The sequence below is a fragment of the Euprymna scolopes genome, chromosome 42 (genome assembly GCF_053919585.1).
Source record: "Euprymna scolopes isolate OS-2025 chromosome 42, ASM5391958v1, whole genome shotgun sequence".
NCBI lineage: Eukaryota > Metazoa > Mollusca > Cephalopoda > Sepiida > Sepiolidae > Euprymna > Euprymna scolopes.
In genome coordinates, this window is record NC_136523.1 from 39,076,863 (window position 1) to 39,096,436 (window position 19,574).

At 30.9% G+C, this 19,574-nt stretch overlaps 1 protein-coding gene and 1 pseudogene across 1 annotated transcript in view; one reads left to right on the forward strand and one right to left on the reverse strand.

Annotated features, from left to right (window-relative positions):
- The window catches only part of LOC145267031 (uncharacterized), a 440,938-nt gene that overhangs the window by 38,014 nt on the left and 383,350 nt on the right, over positions 1-19,574 (forward strand). The gene's annotated exons all lie outside the window — the stretch shown is intronic.
- LOC145267153 (uncharacterized) overlaps positions 16,998-19,574 on the reverse strand; it is a 20,148-nt pseudogene continuing 17,571 nt past the window's right edge.

The following is a 19,574-nucleotide window of genomic DNA, read 5'->3' on the forward strand; positions in this document are numbered from 1 at the left end:
TTTCCTTTCTTTTTTCCTTTCTTTTTTCCTTTCTTTTTTCCTTTCTTTTTTCCTTTCTTTTTTTCCTTTCTTTTTTTCCTTTCTTTTTTTCCTTTCTTTTTTTCCTTTCTTTTTTTCCTTTCTTTTTTTCCTTTCTTTTTTTCCTTTCTTTTTTTCCTTTCTTTTTTTCCTTTTTTTCTTCGTCGTCGTTTCCTTTTTTTCTTCGCCGTTGTTTCCTTTTTTTCTTCGCCGTTGTTTCTTTTCTTTTTCTTCGCCGTCGTTTCTTTTCTTCGCCGTCGTTTACTTTTTTCTTTTACCTTGCAGTTCTATCTATCCACTATCGTCTTCGGGTTATTTATAAAAAATAACTTTAATTCTTTCAGTCATTAAATTATTGGGCACTTGTACAGTTTAATCAAGACATCAAAAAATGAAAATATCGAAAAAACGTTTTCATTTAATTTGATCGAGTAGTTTTTATTTTACAGCAGAAAAACACTTTTTTTGTTTTTTTAAATTATTTTTCTTAATTTTTGTTTGGAGTTTAGAAACGTCATGGGAGATAACTCTAGTTAAAGCGCCGACACTCCCTCCCCATCTTTGATACTAGCTTTTCTTCCTAAAAATCGAACCTTTTGCTCGGTGTCATAAATTGTTTTTTCGCTGTAAAACAAAAATTACTTGATGAAATTAAGTGACATTTTTTTTTTCTTCGGAGAACATTCATTCCATAACGGATACGTACAATATAACCTTTTTTCGATATTTTCATTTTTTAATGTCTTGATTAAACTGTACAAGTACCAATATTGAATTTCCATAACTTTCACTCAAAGGAGCATTTGCTAATAATCTTAAAACATGTTTAAATAACCTTCTATTCGACATTCCAATTTTTTTTTTTTTTTTTTTTTTTTTACAAACTTCAAATAATTCACAAAGTAAATTCATTTTTTTTTCTGGTTAAAATTAACAACCTCCACTGCTCTCTTCTTCAATAAAATGGGGATTCTATCCTTTTTATGTGATTATATGTAAAGGGCATCATGGAAACCATAGAAGAAAAAAACAATTAGAATTTAAACGGAAGTAGTAATTGTTAGTATTGGAGATTTGATAAAGTGTCTTATTAAGGGGGCGGTACATCAGGCATTTGTTTATGTTGGACTTGAAGACATCCGAGTTGTAGTCAGGTGGGAAGCAGGCAAGCGAAAGATAGTTCCACAGGCGTGCACTTCTAAGAAAGAAGCTTTGTTCATGGAATCTACGTTTTGATTTAGGCACAGCTAAAGAGTGGGGAAAATTTTTGACAGTGGTTTCAGCCAGACTTTTCAAATTAGACAGTGGTTTGCTAACTTTAAGATAAAAGCTCATCACCCCCGTTTCTGAGTCATTTTAGTTTTTTAATATTTATATGCTAAACTGATCCCCCACTCTAAATTCTGAAATACTTGTTTTGGGTTTATTTCCGCCACATTTTTCAAGGTGTTCATATATAGTCGCCAAAAATAGAATCTTTTTTTTTTTTTTTTTTTTTTTTTTTTTTCGATAATTAAAGATTTCGTTTTTTCTTTTTTTTTTTTTCCTTCTTTTGCATTCTTTACTTCCTCCATTTTTCCTTTTTTTTTTCTCTCGTTTTCTTCCTCTTCCCGTTTTTCTTCCTCTTCTCGTTTTTCTTCCTCTTCTCGTTTTTCTTCCTCTTCTCGTTTTTCTTCCTCTTCTCGTTTTTCTTCCTCTTCTCGTTTTTCTTCCTCTTCTCGTTTTTTTTCCTCTTCTCGTTTTTTTTCCTCTTCTCGTTTTTTTTCCTCTTCTCGTTTTTTTCCTCTTCTCGTTTTTTTCCTCTTCTCGTTTTTTTTCCTCTTCTCGTTTTTTTTCCTCTTCTCGTTTTTTTTCATCTTCTCGTTTTTTTTCATCTTCTCGTTTTTTTTCATCTTCTCGTTTTTTTTTCCTCTTCTCGTTTTTTTTTCCTCTTCTCGTTTTTTTTCCTCTTCTCGTTTTTTTCCTCTTCTCGTTTTTTTTCCTCTTCTCGTTTTTTTTCCTCTTCTCGTTTTTTTTCCTCTTCTCGTTTTTTTTCCTCTTCTCGTTTTTTTTCCTCTTCTCGTTTTTTTTCCTCTTCTCGTTTTTTTTCCTCTTCTCGTTTTTTTTCCTCTTCCCGTTTTTCTTCCTCTTCCCGTTTTTCTTCCTCTTCTCGTTTTTCTTCCTCTTCTCGTTTTTCTTCCTCTTCTCGTTTTTCTTCCTCTTCTCGTTTTTCTTCCTCTTCTCGTTTTTTTTCCTCTTCTCGTTTTTTTTCCTCTTCTCGTTTTTTTTCCTCTTCTCGTTTTTTTTCCTCTTCTCGTTTTTTTTCCTCTTCTCGTTTTTTTTCCTCTTCTCGTTTTTTTTCCTCTTCTCGTTTTTTTTCCTCTTCTCGTTTTTTTTCCTCTTCTCGTTTTTTTTCCTCTTCTCGTTTTTTTTCCTCTTCTCGTTTTTTTTCCTCTTCTCGTTTTTTTTCCTCTTCTCGTTTTTTTTCCTCTTCTCGTTTTTTTTCCTCTTCTCGTTTTCATCCTCTTCTCGTTTTCATCCTCTTCTCGTTTTCATCCTCTTCTCGTTTTCATCCTCTTCTCGTTTTCATCCTCTTCTCGTTTTCATCCTCTTCTCGTTTTCATCCTCTTCTCGTTTTCATCCTCTTCTCGTTTTCATCCTCTTCTCGTTTTCATCCTCTTCTCGTTTTCTTCCTCTTCTCGTTTTCTTCCTCTTCTCGTTTTCTTCCTCTTCTCGTTTTCTTCCTCTTCTCGTTTTCTTCCTCTTCTCGTTTTCTTCCTCTTCTCGTTTTCTTCCTCTTCTCGTTTTCTTCCTCTTCTCGTTTTCTTCCTCTTCTCGTTTTCTTCCTCTTCTCGTTTTCTTCCTCTTCTCGTTTTCTTCCTCTTCTCGTTTTCTTCCTCTTCTCGTTTTCTTCCTCTTCTCGTTTTCTTCCTCTTCTCGTTTTCATCCTCTTCTCGTTTTCTTCCTCTTCTCGTTTTCTTCCTCTTCTCGTTTTCTTCCTCTTCTCGTTTTCTTCCTCTTCTCGTTTTCTTCCTCTTCTCGTTTTCTTCCTCTTCTCGTTTTCTTCCTCTTCTCGTTTTCTTCCTCTTCTCGTTTTCTTCCTCTTCTCGTTTTCTTCCTCTTCTCGTTTTCTTCCTCTTCTCGTTTTCTTCCTCTTCTCGTTTTCTTCCTCTTCTCGTTTTCTTCCTCTTCTCGTTTTCTTCCTCTTCTCGTTTTCTTCCTCTTCTCGTTTTCTTCCTCTTCTCGTTTTCTTCCTCTTCTCGTTTTCTTCCTCTTCTCGTTTTCTTCCTCTTCTCGTTTTCTTCCTCTTCTCGTTTTCTTCCTCTTCTCGTTTTCTTCCTCTTCTCGTTTTCTTCCTCTTCTCGTTTTCTTCCTCTTCTCGTTTTCTTCCTCTTCTCGTTTCCTTCCTCTTCTCGTTTCCTTCCTCTTCTCGTTTTTTTCCTCTTCTCGTTTTTTTCCTCTTCTCGTTTTTTTCCTCTTCTCGTTTTTTTCCTCTTCTCGTTTTTTCCTCTTCTCGTTTTTTTCCTCTTCTCGTTTTTTTCCTCTTCTCGTTTTTTTCCTCTTCTCGTTTTTTTCCTCTTCTCGTTTTTTTCCTCTTCTCGTTTTTTTCCTCTTCTCGTTTTTTTCCTCTTCTCGTTTTTTTCCTCTTCTCGTTTTTTTCCTCTTCTCGTTTTTTTCCTCTTCTCGTTTTTTTCCTCTTCTCGTTTTTTTCCTCTTCTCGTTTTTTTCCTCTTCTCGTTTTTTTCCTCTTCTCGTTTTTTTCCTCTTCTCGTTTTTTTCCTCTTCTCGTTTTCTTCCTCTTCTCGTTTTTTTCCTCTTCTCGTTTTTTTCCTCTTCTCGTTTTTTTCCTCTTCTCGTTTTTTTCCTCTTCTCGTTTTTTTCCTCTTCTCGTTTTTTTCCTCTTCTCGTTTTTTTCCTCTTCTCGTTTTTTCCTCTTCCCCTTTTCTTCCTCTTCCCGTTTTTTTCCTCTTCTCGTTTTTTTCCTCTTCTCGTTTTTTTCCTCTTCTCGTTTTTTTCCTCTTCTCGTTTTTTTCCTCTTCTCGTTTTTTTTCCTCTTCTCGTTTTTTTTTCCTCTTCTTGTTTTTTTTCCTCTTCTCGTTTTTTTCCCTCTTCTCGTTTTTTTCCCTCTTCTCGTTTTTTTCCCTCTTCTCGTTTTTTTTCCTCTTCTCGTTTTTTTTCCTCTTCTCGTTTTTTTTCCTCTTCTCGTTTTCATCCTCTTCTCGTTTTCATCCTCTTCTCGTTTTCATCCTCTTCTCGTTTTCATCCTCTTCTCGTTTTCATCCTCTTCTCGTTTTCATCCTCTTCTCGTTTTCATCCTCTTCTCGTTTTCATCCTCTTCTCGTTTTCATCCTCTTCTCGTTTTCATCCTCTTCTCGTTTTCATCCTCTTCTCGTTTTCATCCTCTTCTCGTTTTCATCCTCTTCTCGTTTTCATCCTCTTCTCGTTTTCATCCTCTTCTCGTTTTCTTCCTCTTCTCGTTTTCTTCCTCTTCTCGTTTTCTTCCTCTTCTCGTTTTTTTCCTCTTCTCGTTTTCTTCCTCTTCTCGTTTTCTTCCTCTTCTCGTTTTCTTCCTCTTCTCGTTTTCTTCCTCTTCTCGTTTTCTTCCTCTTCCCCTTTTCTTCCTCTTTTTCTTATTTTATTTTTCTCCCGTTATTTTCTTATTTTCTTTCTTTTTTCCCCTTTATTTTTTTCCCCCATTTCTTTTTTTCTATATTTTTTCTTTTCTCTCCTTCCTTTTCCTTTTTCGTTCTCTTATTTCGTTCCGTTCTTTTTTGTTGAGTTTTTCTCTCCTCCTTTTTCTTGCTTTCAAACTTTCTCTATTTTTTTGTCAGTCCTTTTGGTTTCTCGGTAGCATTCTCCCCCCCCCTCTCACCCTCTAACTTTTAAAAACAACAAAATATCTAAATATAGATCTAAGTTCTTCAAAGAATATAATGAACACTTTATATAACGATTCCTTTTACCGATGTCTTTGAAAGGCACCCAAGCATTTCAAGTGCTCACACATCCATTATTCCCCCCTTCCCTAATTTGCTATTTAAAAAATATTAATAAAGCACTTCTCCTCCTCGTCAGAGGTGGCACTACCAACCTTTGAAGGCCTCCTCCACCGGAATGAACCGAAGCCTCTTTAAGGGATGGAGGCGGAGAGACTGGGAAGGAATGGTTACACCGCGCTCTTATGGCCCTCTGTTTTATTTCTCTCCCCCCCCTTTCCATAAAATCGGTACTTGTAATGAATAGGCACCCGGAGAATTTCGTTACTTACGTAGTCAGTTCTGAGTATCTAATAAGAATCCCGAGTCGATCCCAGAAATGACTGAAGCAGTTCACGATTGGAAATTCATATTTTGGTGCTTGTTTACGTTGGTCATCTTTTAAACCAACGCATTTCAGGTGAAAACCTTATTACGTACTTACGTGGCATGGCGAAAATATATTTCCCCTAAAATACGAAAAATGATCCAGTAAATATGCTATTGCTAGATATGTTTTAAAAAAAAATCAGTTATTTTCTCAAATGCGTTGGTTTAAAATGTCACTCTTAATTTGTCAATTTAAGTCAAAGGTTATCTCCCTTGTTTGCCATACTGAATTTGTCGCACAACGGTTCCACATTCAAACGTACGATAAAACTCGATAATTTGATACCTTATATTTTTTACTTGTAATTATAATCAAGTAGAGTCAAGGAGGAAGGAAAGACCGATGAACTGACCAGACCTCAGCCACATAAGTGCGAATAGAACTGGGACCTTGGGGAGGCTTATTGCCAATCAAATCCCAGCAAAGACCAATAGCTGCTGCCAACGAGAAATCAATGGCAAGCAGCTGTTGCGATAATGCAAATTTATTTGCAAATGTTATTGAAAGAGGTGGAGAGTACTGGAAACCTGGGGAGACTTGTGGTCACTCAGCTTCCACAGAAAGATCTCTGAAAACCTGTGTGAAAGCTCCTTGTAAGCCAATAATAATAATAATAAATAATAATAATTAATAATAATAATAATATAAATAAATTAATTTTAAAAGTAGGCGCTTCTACACTATTAGGACGAAATGTTGTAGTCGATAAATGGAGTTTTCAGATAAAAACCCATGGTTTGTACTGATTTTTTTTAATGTCAGTTCTAATAAATTACAATGTTAGCTTCCAAAGTATGCAGTTGAAATTACCTTAAAAAACAACTTCAGTCATTTTAGCGGGTGAAAAATTGTGGACATCTTGTTTAAATCAAAACGGAAAATCACCTTCCTTTTGAAGTCTCCTGTATCTTACATAAGCAAATACGATCGTTTTCTTGATATTCTATTTTTTATTTTCTTTAATAAATAATTTTCTACCTTATCGATTTTCGTAATTTTTGGATATAATCATCTTAAAAATACGAGGAATACGTAGATACCATTGTTTTCATGTGAAATTCAGTTTTACGATTTCTGAAATTCCGTTCCGATAGTGTAGAAGCGCCTAATAACAATAAATAACACTGTGCAATAAAAAGTTTTAAAAAATCTTCCTAAAAAAGAAGATCTTTCAAATCGTAAACTGTTTCAGCAATTTCTGGGACTGACTCCGAATTCTCCATTAATATTCCAAACTACATAACAACTAAAATCTGATTGGTGGTGCCTATTCCTTATCAATGCTTTAGCTTATATTTATTCCTCCAGAAACTCGATGTGTGTGTGTGTGTGTGTGTGTGTGTGTGTGTGTGTGTGTGTTTGTTTACTGTAAGTTTTAGTTTTAGGGGTGGTGCAATATTTTTCAATATTTTTATTTAAAAAACAAAAAACAAACAAACAAACAAAAAAAAACGGTCAAACTCTGAAAAAAAATGCGGCTACAATATGGGTTGAAATTGACTCCAAAAGTTTGAATTTATTTAAATAAAATGTGATTTTCTTTGTCACGTGAAAATTGAACAGACGAAAATTGACGAATTCGTCAGTTCGCATTTAACCAAGACCGTCTTAAAAGACAAGATGGCCGGTGGGCAAAAATAATTTAATCTGCTGACGTCATCATGGATAGTCCATACCGGTGTCACCGGTAGGCACTCGTAACGTCTTGAAGTCAGTGTAATATTTCTTTTTTTATTAAAATGCCTTCACGGTGCATCGTTCCAACTTGCTGAGGAAATTATCGTAAAGGACCAAAAAGTGACAGTATTTTCATTTCCGAAAGATAAAGAATTATAATGCAGTAAAAAAAAAAAAAGAAGATTTTACACCATCTCCATTCAGCAAAGTAAGTTTTAACGTGCCCCCCCCCCTGTATTTAACACGATGTAACTATAATTTAATTCAATATTATCATCCTAAATGTTTTACCATTCAAAAGAAGAAGCTTCAAATAAATTGCTAATATTAAAAAAAAAATTTTTTTACAGCATACAAAACTAATGAAAATGCGAGATAACATCGACTCTTTAAAACACGATTTTTTAAGCTGTTGACACACGTTTTAAAAATCTAACAAAAATTAATTTTCCTGAAATTTTTCAATATTTAAAAATAAATTATGCCGGCTGATAAAATTTTTAAACTTTTTTTTTAAAGCTAGAAAGATAAAATTTAAAAATACTTATATATATATATATATATATATATATATATATGAAACTAAACTAAAAAAAAAACAAAAAAAAACGCGCGTTCACTCGTGGTCTTAAACAGTCTTGGCCTTTGGGACAAGATCAAAGTGTAGTATCTGTTCTCCAGATGCTGCATTCTATTTCTTGTTCTCTTTCGGTGGAGGAGAAATCCTTCACGACTGAGACAATTTTTATTTTTGTACCTTTTCTCCACGTTAAAAAACGACCGTGGTGTTTAACTCTGTCCCGTGGGGAGGCATAGTAAATAGGTACAATTCATTTCATTAACGTAATTGGGTTTGTATTACTGTACACATAGATTCGAAAAAGTTGTCAAAAACAAATATATAACAAATAAATGTTATCAAAGGCAAGATAGGTTACTTTTCTACCAAATATTTTTCGTGTTTTTATTCAATGTAACATGTTTATTCAGCTCGAAAAACATAGTGTTTACCGATGTATTCGAAAATTCAAGATGGCGTCTGATTCTCTCTTTAACACGGTAAGTTTGGGATAAGGTGTTATAAATAAAAAACTATACAACATACTATTAAAAACCCGCCGAATATATGTCAACCTATGTCACGGTAACATATATTGAGCGAGTTTTTAACAGTATTTTATCCGGTTTTGTATTTATAACACCTTTTCCCAAACTTACCGTGTTAAAGAGAGAATCAGACGCCATCTGGAATTTTCGAATACATCGGTAAACACTGTTTTTCGAGCTGAATAAACATGTTACATTGAATAAAAACACGAAAAATATATCCAGTTTGGCAGAAAAGTAACTTATCTTGCCTTTGATAACATTTATTTGTTATATATTTGTTTTTTGACAACTTTTTCGAATCTATGTGTACAGTAATACAAACCCACGTATTTTAACAAACTGAAAATATGGATATAAAAAAATGATTTTGCATGTTATTTTTGTTATGTGGTGAAATAATCTTAAATAAGAAACATGATTTTTTCTTTAGGTTAATTTTTTTACTGTGCAATATTTCATGAATTTATTAAAAATATTGTTTTTGATTTTGAAAAAATATTGTGGTTCATTTTGATTAAAAAATATTAATTTTGATTAAAAAATATTCATTTTGATTAAAAAATATTCATTTTGATTTTAAAAAAATATTCATTTTGATTTAAAAAAAAGTTTAATTTTAATATTTGTGTATTGTCTTAACTCATATCAAATGTTTTGCTTGTGTTCTGCTTCAAATATTCATAATCTTACATGCATAATTTTCATTTAATTATATTAAATAAACTTCAAGTTTATTTCAAATCAAATCGTGTTCCTTCACTTTTTTAAAATGTAATTTATAAGTAATTAAAGAACGCATTCTAATCTTTAAAATCTATAATACAACGAAATATTCAATTGCTTATAATATACTTAAACAAATAACTTGTGTTTTTTTAAATTATTTTTTATTATTAATATTAGATGAGTTTCAGTATAAATCATCGTGTTCTTTCTTTATTTCTTTATTTATTTTAATCCAATTTTGAAGTTTTGTAACGCTGTCTGTAAAAATTACTGTTCATTATTGACAGTCTAAGAGTTCCACATATCTTGCTTGTTGGGACCTCGGCGATGACGTCATTTTTTCAGCTGGCCGGCCATCTTTATAACGAAGGCCACGATTTAACACGTTGTTCATATTTTTCGTTTTCAATTTTTTTAGTCGATCAAACAAATAAAAAGTGAAAACCAGTTCGAATGTGTTTCTCTATTTCGATAAATTTTGATCGACCACGTGGGTGTTTATTTTTATTTTTTTATTTTTTTAAATTTTTACTAGGATGAAGATAAACGAATTCTCTTCTCTTTCTCCCCCTCTCTCTTTTATCCCCTCTCTTTCTCCCCCTCTCTCTCTTTTATCCCCTCTCTTTCTCCCCCTCTCTCTTTTATCCCCTCTCTTTCTCACTCCCTCTCTTTCTCACTCCCTCTCTTTGTCTCTCTTTCTCACTCCCTCTCTTTGTCTCTCTTTCTCACTCCCTCTCTTTGTCTCTCTTTCTCACTCCCTCTCTTTGTCTCTCTTTCTCACTCCCTCTCTTTGTCTCTCTTTCTCACTCCCTCTCTTTGTCTCTCTTTCTCACTCCCTCTCTTTGTCTCTCTTTCTCACTCCCTCTCTTTGTCTCTCTTTCTCACCCCCTCTCTTTGTCTCTCTTTCTCACTCCCTCTCTTTGTCTCTCTTTCTCACTCCCTCTCTTTGTCTCTCTTTCTCACTCCCTCTCTTTGTCTCTCTTTCTCACTCCCTCTCTTTGTCTCTCTTTCTCACTCCCTCTCTTTGTCTCTCTTTCTCACTCCCTCTCTTTGTCTCTCTTTCTCACTCCCTCTCTTTGTCTCTCTTTCTCACTCCCTCTCTTTGTCTCTCTTTCTCACTCCCTCTCTTTGTCTCTCTTTCTCACTCCCTCTCTTTGTCTCTCTTTCTCACTCCCTCTCTTTGTCTCTCTTTCTCACTCCCTCTCTTTGTCTCTCTTTCTCACTCCCTCTCTTTGTCTCTCTTTCTCACTCCCTCTCTTTGTCTCTCTTTCTCACTCCCTCTCTTTGTCTCTCTTTCTCACTCCCTCTCTTTGTCTCTCTTTGTCTCTCTTTCTCACTCCCTCTCTTTGTCTCTCTTTCTCACTCCCTCTCTTTGTCTCTCTTTGTCTCTCTTTCTCACTCCCTCTCGTTGTCTCTCTTTCTCACTCCCTCTCTTTGTCTCTCTTTGTCTCACCCGCTCTCTCTTTCTCGCCTTCTCTCTCTTTCTCGCCTTCTCTCTCTTTCTCGCCTTCTCTCTGTTTCTTATCTTCCTTCTCTGCCCCTCTGTCTCCATTTCAATTGGGGTCAATAGTCTAGAATTACTCGGTAATATCAAATTCTCCTCTCCTTATCGATTAGAATAGCGGTCAACAAACTCCAGCTAAGAAAAGGGCATTCCCCCTCCTACCCTGCAACACGAGTTGTGACACGCCGACCCCAAATACATTTCTTTTAGAAAGCCTTCGTTAAAGGTCATCTCCTGATCACTCTGAGGGTAGCTAATGGGCTGGAACCACTAAAAATCAGGAGCCTATAAAGTCAAATTGTGTTAATGTCCACTAAATGTTCTCCCCCTCATATCAGTATGTTGTTTAATTTTCGATTTTTGAGCGATTATTGAGGTCCGACTATGGTTTGAATGAGGCCGCCATTTTGTTTTTCGTTCTAAATCGTTAGGCTTTACGCTACCTTCTATTTTTGACTCAAAACAATTTAAAAAGTTAAAACACAAAAAATTATACAAGTAGGTAGAAGAGTAATTTAGCTTACCTTTGGTAACATGTATTTGTAGTATATTTCTTTTTTTACCTCCTTTTTGTTGGTTATTCTAGAAAATCATCTTCGACAAAAAAGGTCAAAGTTGAAATTTTGTGTTTACATCAATCGGTATCTTTATTTAACTTGCTTCTCTATGAGAACACAGTTAAGGGGCACTCTCAATTGGGACAAAAATGGTACAGTTTAGTCAAGACATTAAAAAATGAAAATATCGAAAAAAAGTTTAAATTGTATGTATCCGTTATGAAACGAAGTTCTCCGAAAAAAAAATTTCACTTAATTTCATCAAGTATTTTTTTTTTTTTTTTTTTTTTTTTTTTTTACAGCGAAAAAACAATTTGGGTACTGGTCGCGATTAGAGTTCCCTGCCGAACACCCTAAAAAAAACACTGACTTCTCCCTTAGTTGTCATAGTAACTAAACGATCATGAATTTTTATCGACTTTGTTTTACTGTTTATGAATATTGAAATAAAAGACATTAATTTATTAATAATATCTCACTTTTAATCACTTTTATCGACTTTTTTTTTTTTACTGTTTTACTGTTTATGTGTCACTTTTATCGACTTTTTCTTTTCTTTTTTAAATAGCATTTTCTTTTTAAATGACTACGTTTTAACCTTACAATTGAATAAAAAAACATTAAACTTTAATTAAGCTTAGAAATACGATTTAAAATATAGCGCGGATCATAAGTGCACTAGCACCCATTTTTTTTTATTAATAAATGTTTAGTAATTATTTTTCTTTTAATATTCATAAACAGTAAAAACGTCATTTAAAAAGAAAATGCTATTTAAAAAAGAAAAAAAGTCGATAAAAGTGACACATAAACAGTAAAACAATAAAAAAAAAAAAGTCGATAAAAGTGATTAAAAGTGAAATATTAATAAATGTGTAGTAATGTCTTATTTCAATATTCATAAACAGTAAAACAAAGTCGATAAAAATTCATGACCGTTTAGTTACTATGGCAACTAAGGGAGAAGTCAGTGTTTTTTTAGGGTGTTCGGCAGGGAACTCTAATCGTGACCAGTACCTCAATTTGTTATGATAACGAGCAAAATGTTCGATTTTTAGAAAGAAAAGCTAGTATTAAAGATGGGGAAGGTGTGTCGGCGCTTTAACTGGAGTTATCTCCCTTTGGCATTTCTAAAATTCAAACAATTTTTTTTTTTAATCCAAGATGGCTGCCTTCAACGCGCTCTCATAAAAACGTGTTTTTCCGTTGTAAAAAAAAAACTACTTGATGAAATTAAGTGAATTTTTTTTTTTTTTTTTTTTTTTCGGAGAACTTCGTTCCATAACGAATACATACCATTTAAACTTTTTTTCGATATTTTCATTTTTTAATTAACTTGACTAAACTGTACAAATACCCAAAAATGAAGATTGCGTGCTTCTTAAGATAGTCGACAGAACGATTTCTTAAATATGTGGTTTTAAGCAAAAGCAACAGTACTTACTTGCCATGTCGAATATATATATATATATATATATATATATATATATATATATATAATACGAAAATTTATCGAGTACAGCAACTGCTAGTGTTTCAAAAAAAAAAAATTACGTCAGTCATTAAAGTGGCAAAAATGGAGATGAGTATGTCTATATGCGCAATCTTCAAGATGTTCACAATTAGGGAAAATGCCATTTCCTACAATTTTCCATAAAAATTACTTTTAACTACAAATAATTTTCTACTCTATGAATTTTCGTCATTTTTGGATATATCACAATTTTCGACATGACAAGTACTGTTTTTGCTTTTAAAGACCGCATTAAAAAAAAGAAATCGAACTGCTTACCCTATCTTAACAAGCACCGAAGATTGTCACAAAGTAAACTATTTTTTTTTTTTTAATTATTTTCTGACTTTATTTTATGTTTGTACCACTTTTTTATGAGCAACATTAATATACAACTAAAATTAGTCTGGTTGCGATTATGTCTCTATTTGCCCCGCCACGAGGGCAGAGTTGGACCCAAGGTATGTTTTCAACGTGGAAGAATCTGGTCATTCTGAATTGGAACAAATAAAAAAAATGTCTCAGATAAGAAGGATTTCTCCTTCACTGATCTAAGAGGAAATAGTTGAATTGCACTCTCAAAACTGACTCTACACTTTGAATTATTTTTCTCCATATAATCAAATACGAAAAATTAGGCACAAGGCCGTGGAAAATAGGGGTTCGTTTGTCACCCTGGGTGTTCTACAACATAATTGGCTATCCCACTCTTGGCTAGAATCATTGCAGTAACCACAATACTACATTTACTTCAGATGACGCTCTACTAAAATATAAATAATTAACAATAACTAACAGCAATTACAATAACAACAACAATATTAATAATAACAATAACAATAAGTAAATGTAGGTATATGATTGGAGTCGTTTGAGAAAAAAAATCTTGCTCTTATCTAGTTTAACCTCAATATTTAAAACTATTAATAATAATAATGATGATGATAATAATAACAATATTAATAAGAATGATGATAATATTAATAACAATATTAATAAGAATGATGATAATATTAAGAATGATAATAACAATGATAATAATGATAACAATATTAATGACAATAACAATAGTAATAATGACAATATTAATAATAATAATAGTAATAACAACAACAACAATAACAATAGTAACCCTAACCCTTATCCTTGAGTGGCCTATCGGCCTTGATAAGTGGTGACGTTTATGTAAAAAAAAACAGCAATATTAATAACAACAACAATAGTAATAATAACAATAACAATAGTAATAATAAAAATAGCGCAAAAAAGCTTATGAATTTAAATGTTAAGTAAAAAAAATAAACAAAAAGACGTTAGGGAGTTTGAATAAAATAAATACGTATTAGATACGTTTGAAGCCAAAGCAACGCATTATTATAAAATAAACATTTATTTTGTTTTAAATTTATATTGAAATTTATAAAAATATTTCGAAGATACACTTCATCATCAGTATGCCTTTTTTTTTTGCCATGTTGTTGGAGCATGCTGATTCTATGGCAAAAAATAAAAAATAATAAGACATACTGATGAAGTGTCTCTTCGAAATATATTTATAAATTTAAATATAAATTAAACAAAATAAATGTTTATTTTATAATAATGCGTTGTTTTGGCTTCAAACGTATCTAATACGTATTTATTTTATTCAAACAGACATAAAAAAAAAATGCACAAATTCTTCCAGTATTTTTTATTATAACAACAAAAAAAAAAAATTTGATTGTTGAATTCTCCCATCGGCCATTTTTTTCGCCTTCATTAAGGTCAATTCTAAAGGGACGTAACACAAACTTTAAGAGTCACCAAAGCCCTCTCCCCAATCATGCTAAGAATGGATTTCAAAAATTTCACGAGGATAAATTGATTTTGTTTAAAAAAAAAAAAAAAAATACTTGAGGAATTTTAGCTTACAGGCTTTTTTTTTTTTTTTTTAACCTGATGTGTACATAAAGTTTTTAGGCAATTGTAATATTTAAAAATAAACATTCAGTTGAAATTAGACAAAATCAAAAAAAAAAAAAAAAAAAAGTTGGGAACCACGTGTGTGTGTGTGTGTGTGTGCGCGTGCGCGCTATTTTTTTCCTATCAATTCACTTGTGTCATTATTATTTTGCACCAAAACACCCGGAAAAAGCATTATAAAATATTTCTTTCGTAACGAATTCCCACGTGTATTTTCACAGCCGTGAAAAAGAGGAAAAAAACCTGCAAAACTTGTATAAACTTTAATTTTATCCTCCAAATCCAACGTAGGCGCAAAAAAACCCAAAAAACACACAAAAAAAAAACAAACAAATATTCTGAAATATATAAAAGCAGAAACGATGTTAAAAAAAAAAAAAATTACGAGGCTATTAACACCACGTGGTGCATTCCCCCCCCCCCCCAGATAACAATTCTCAGTAAATACCAAGTTATACTGGTTTGTTTTCGAATCTAGAGATTCGAAAAAGTGGTCTAAAATAAAAAAAAATATAACAAACACATGTTAGTAAAGGATAGATAAGTTACTCTTCTACCTAATTGGATAAATTTTTATTTTTTATTTTATTTTTATTTTTTTTGGCAAATATGTATTTCAACGGCGTAAATTATTTGACAGACAAAAATTTATAAAAATTATTTATTTTTATATAAAACACATTATTAGACCCTAAGGCTGAAATAAAACCCGAAAAAATTTAATTTTTATTATGTTTTAACATTTTTTATTAGACTTAATGTTACAACGGAGACCGCCATCTTGTTTTGAAAATTTGGCCTTTCTAAGGCTTGCCAGATTGGCCTTTTTTACGCTCTTGCGTGGAACCATGGTCCATGCAAGAGCGTAAAAAAGGCCAATCTGGCAATCCTTACGAAGGCCAAATTTTCAAAACGTTGGCGGTCTCGATTGTTGCAACATTTTGTCTAATAAAAAAAATGTTGAAAAAATAAAATTTTTTCGGGTTTTGTTTCAGCTTTAAGGGTCTCGGTGGGTTTCTAACCGTAATTTGTCTAGTTTTTTGAAATTGGAAATATTGAATTACAAAAAATACGATAGGTTAGAAAAATAATTATTAATAAAAATAATTTTCGAAGACAAGCGAAAATTGAGTTTTTCAAAAAGAAAAGAAGGGTTTGTATTACTGTAAACATAGATTCGAAAAAATTGTTAAAAAAACAAATATATAACAAATAAATGTTATCAAAGGCAAGATAAGTTACTTTTCTACCTAACTGGATACGTTTTTAGTGTTTTTTTTTATTCAATGTAACATGTTTTCAGCTCGAAAAACAAAACTGAAGTCGCTAAAGACGGATTATACGGAAGCTCAAAATCTTAGACATTCGAAAGGCTGTCTGAAAATGATGTCAGTTAAAGGAATGTAGGGGTGCTAGTTTTTCTTTTTTTTCCCCCATATGTACATTCCTATCGTGAACAACTGTATGATTTTTACCATTTTGTTTTTACGTTATTTTTCTATGTTCCTGCTTTTAAATTAAAAAAAAAAATCCTTTTATTTTTCAAAATTATATAAAAACTGTTATGCCGAAAGTTTTACATTCATGCAAGCTATTAGAATCTTACATATAAAAATTATGCGAAACCTGTAATTAAAAAAAAAAGAAAAGATTTTGCAATTATATTTTTTTGTGTGTGTGTGTGAAAATATTAAATAAACAATATTTAATTAATAATAATATCGATAATTCGAGAATTACATTTTTTTTTTTTTTTTTTTTTTTTTTCGAGTTATCGAATTCATTAATACGGACTTTAGGTTTTTTTTTTCGTAATATTCCTGTAAAAATTAAATATTTTTTTAATTGTTAAACTTTACGATGTTTTATTTTCATAAAAAAGAAGCAAAAATAAATTCATGCGTTTGTTAAAATTTTTTTTTACTACTGAAAACCATAACTTTAGTAAAGGTATTTTTTGTTTAAACAAAAATAATACATTTTCACTAATATTTAAATAAAAATAATGAGTTCATTATATTCCGCGATCATTATTTGATAAATACTGAAATTTTCATTAAAATTGGTTAATTTCCTGATTTTTGTTGGATTTTTCAGTAAAGAGAGGGGGTCAAAATATTTATACATTTTGAGTATCGGCATTCATTTTGCACGTACCTAGTAGAAATTATACACAACAAAAAAATAGGCGCAAGGCCACTCAAAAATTTGGGAGCTGGGGGGGGGGGTCTATGGTCATCCTCGTTACTGTACCTTGGGTAGTCTATGCTAATCTTAACTAGTTTTCATTCCCCATAATACCGTAAACACAGCGGAGGGGAAGGGGGTCGTCCGACTAAAGATTCCCAAATCAATTTTATTTATTTATTTTTATAAATAATGAAATGTATATATATATTATAAGTAAAAATAAAATTGTAATAAGTCAATTGAATGTTCGTGTTTTTTTTTTTTTTTTTTTTTTTTAAGAGAAATGCGGTGTCGTATTTCATTTTGTCACTGAAATTGAATCAACACCCCCTCATTCTCCCTCACGCTCACACTTAATATGTTCAAAGTCCTCTAACGCCATTAACAATCGCTAGCCAGCCTAAGTGGAAAAAATAAATAAATAAATAAATAGGACACAATGTACTCTTTGTTAAACGCTGTACTTTCTAGTTCACGTACATTTTTGAAGTACACTGGTTGCACAGTGTAATCACGTTGACACACCGGTTCTCGTTAGATCACAGAAGTTAAGCTGGGTTGAGCCTGGTTAATACCATTTGGGAATACCAAGCACTGTATGTAGGCCGTCGGCCCGTCGACACTTTTCTGCAATACTCGTCTAACCAAAACCACTATCAAAAAAATGTCCCCACTCTCTATCGGTGCATAAACCTAAATGTGGATTGAAGCTTCTTTTCTAGAACTGTTCACCTGTGGAATTCTGCTCCGCTGGTCTGCTTCACAGCTGACTACAATGTTGTCGTCTTCAAGTCCGACGTAAACAAATTCCTAGTGAACCGTCCTCGTAAATAATATAATTATACTACATTTCCATCACTAACGATAACTACGCTATTGTCTCAGTGACTGCTATACACACATTAATTCTTATCCTCGACTGGCCTCATGGCCTTGATGTTATATATAACGATGCCATTTCCCCTGACGACTGAGAACCGGTTGTGAATTTCTTGGGAACGCTGAGTGTTTGAGCATCGAAGCAATGGTGATGAGGAACAGGTTGCGATGCTGGGTAGGTCATGTTGTTCGGATGGAGGATGTAAGGCTGTCTAAGCAGTTGTTTTACGGCGAGCTTAAGATCGGGAAACGTCCTCAACATCGACCAAATAAGCGCTTCAAGGATTGCACAAAAGATGAGCTTTCAAGATTCCTGTTCAGAACTGGGAGACCGTGACAAAACGCTGGCCCGAATGGAGGAGACTAATTAGAAGGGGATCTGAAATTTTTGCGAAAGAATCGATCATGCTGAACTCAAGAGAAACCTTCGCAAAGGCAATGTGTCAGTTTTGCCCATTGAATTGAACAGTTGAAAATGTGAGGCCTGTAATCGTGCCTTCGTCTCAAAAGCGGCTTAGATTAAGAAAATTAAAAAACAAAAAACAAAACAAAAAAAAGAAAAAAAAACACATCCTATGAGCAGAGGGAGCAAAAAAAAAACAAAAACAAAAAAAAAAAACGGAGGCAGAAGTGAAACCGGTTTCAACTCACAACTTTGTCTGCGATATGTATAGCAGACTGTGCAAGTAAGATGTTGGCCCGAAAAGTCATCTTCGGGCCCATGGACGGAGTTTGGGTGTCGCTGACGATTAACCAGAAGAAACTATGATGAGGTTGGTGGGAAGAATTGGGATGGCTAACGTCTGTAAAGACGAAGCAATTGATATATATATATATATTATATATAATATATATATATATTATATTATATCATATATATATTATATTATATCATATATATTATTTATATTATATCATATATATTATTTATATTATATCATATATATTATATCATATATATTATTTATATTATATCATATATATTATATCATATATATTATTTATATTATATCATATATATTATATCATATATATTATTTATATTATATCATATATATTATTTATATTATATCATATATATTATTTATATTATATCATATATATTATTTATATTATATCATATATATTATATCATATATATTATATATATAATATATATTATATATATATTATATAATATTATATTATATATATATTATATCATATATATTATATAATATATATTATATATATATTATATCATATATATTATATCATATATTATATTATATATATATTATATTATATATATATTATATCATATATTATATTATATATATATTATATCATATATTATATCATATATTATATTATATATATATTATATCATATATTATATTATATATATATTATATCATATATTATATTAAATATATATTATATCATATATTATATATATATTATATCATATATTATATATATATTATATCATATATTATATTATATATATATTATATCATATATTATATATATATTATATCATATATTATATTATATATATATTATATCATATATTATATTATATATATATTATATCATATATTATATTATATATATTATATCATATATTATATTATATATATTATATCATATATTATATTATATATATTATATCATATATTATATTATATATATTATATCATATATTATATTATATATATTATATCATATATTATATTATATATATTATATCATATATTATATTATATATATTATATCATATATTATATATATATCATATATTATATATATTATATTATATCATATATATATATCATATATTATATCATATATATATTATATATATTATATCATATATATATTATATTATATAATATTATATATATTATATAATATTATATATATTATATAATATTATATATATATTATATATATATTATATATATCATATATTATATTATATATATCATATATTATATTATATATATCATACATTATATTATATTATATATCATATTATATATATATTATATATCATATATATATATATATATATTAAATTTGAAATTTGATATATACTGAGATTAGA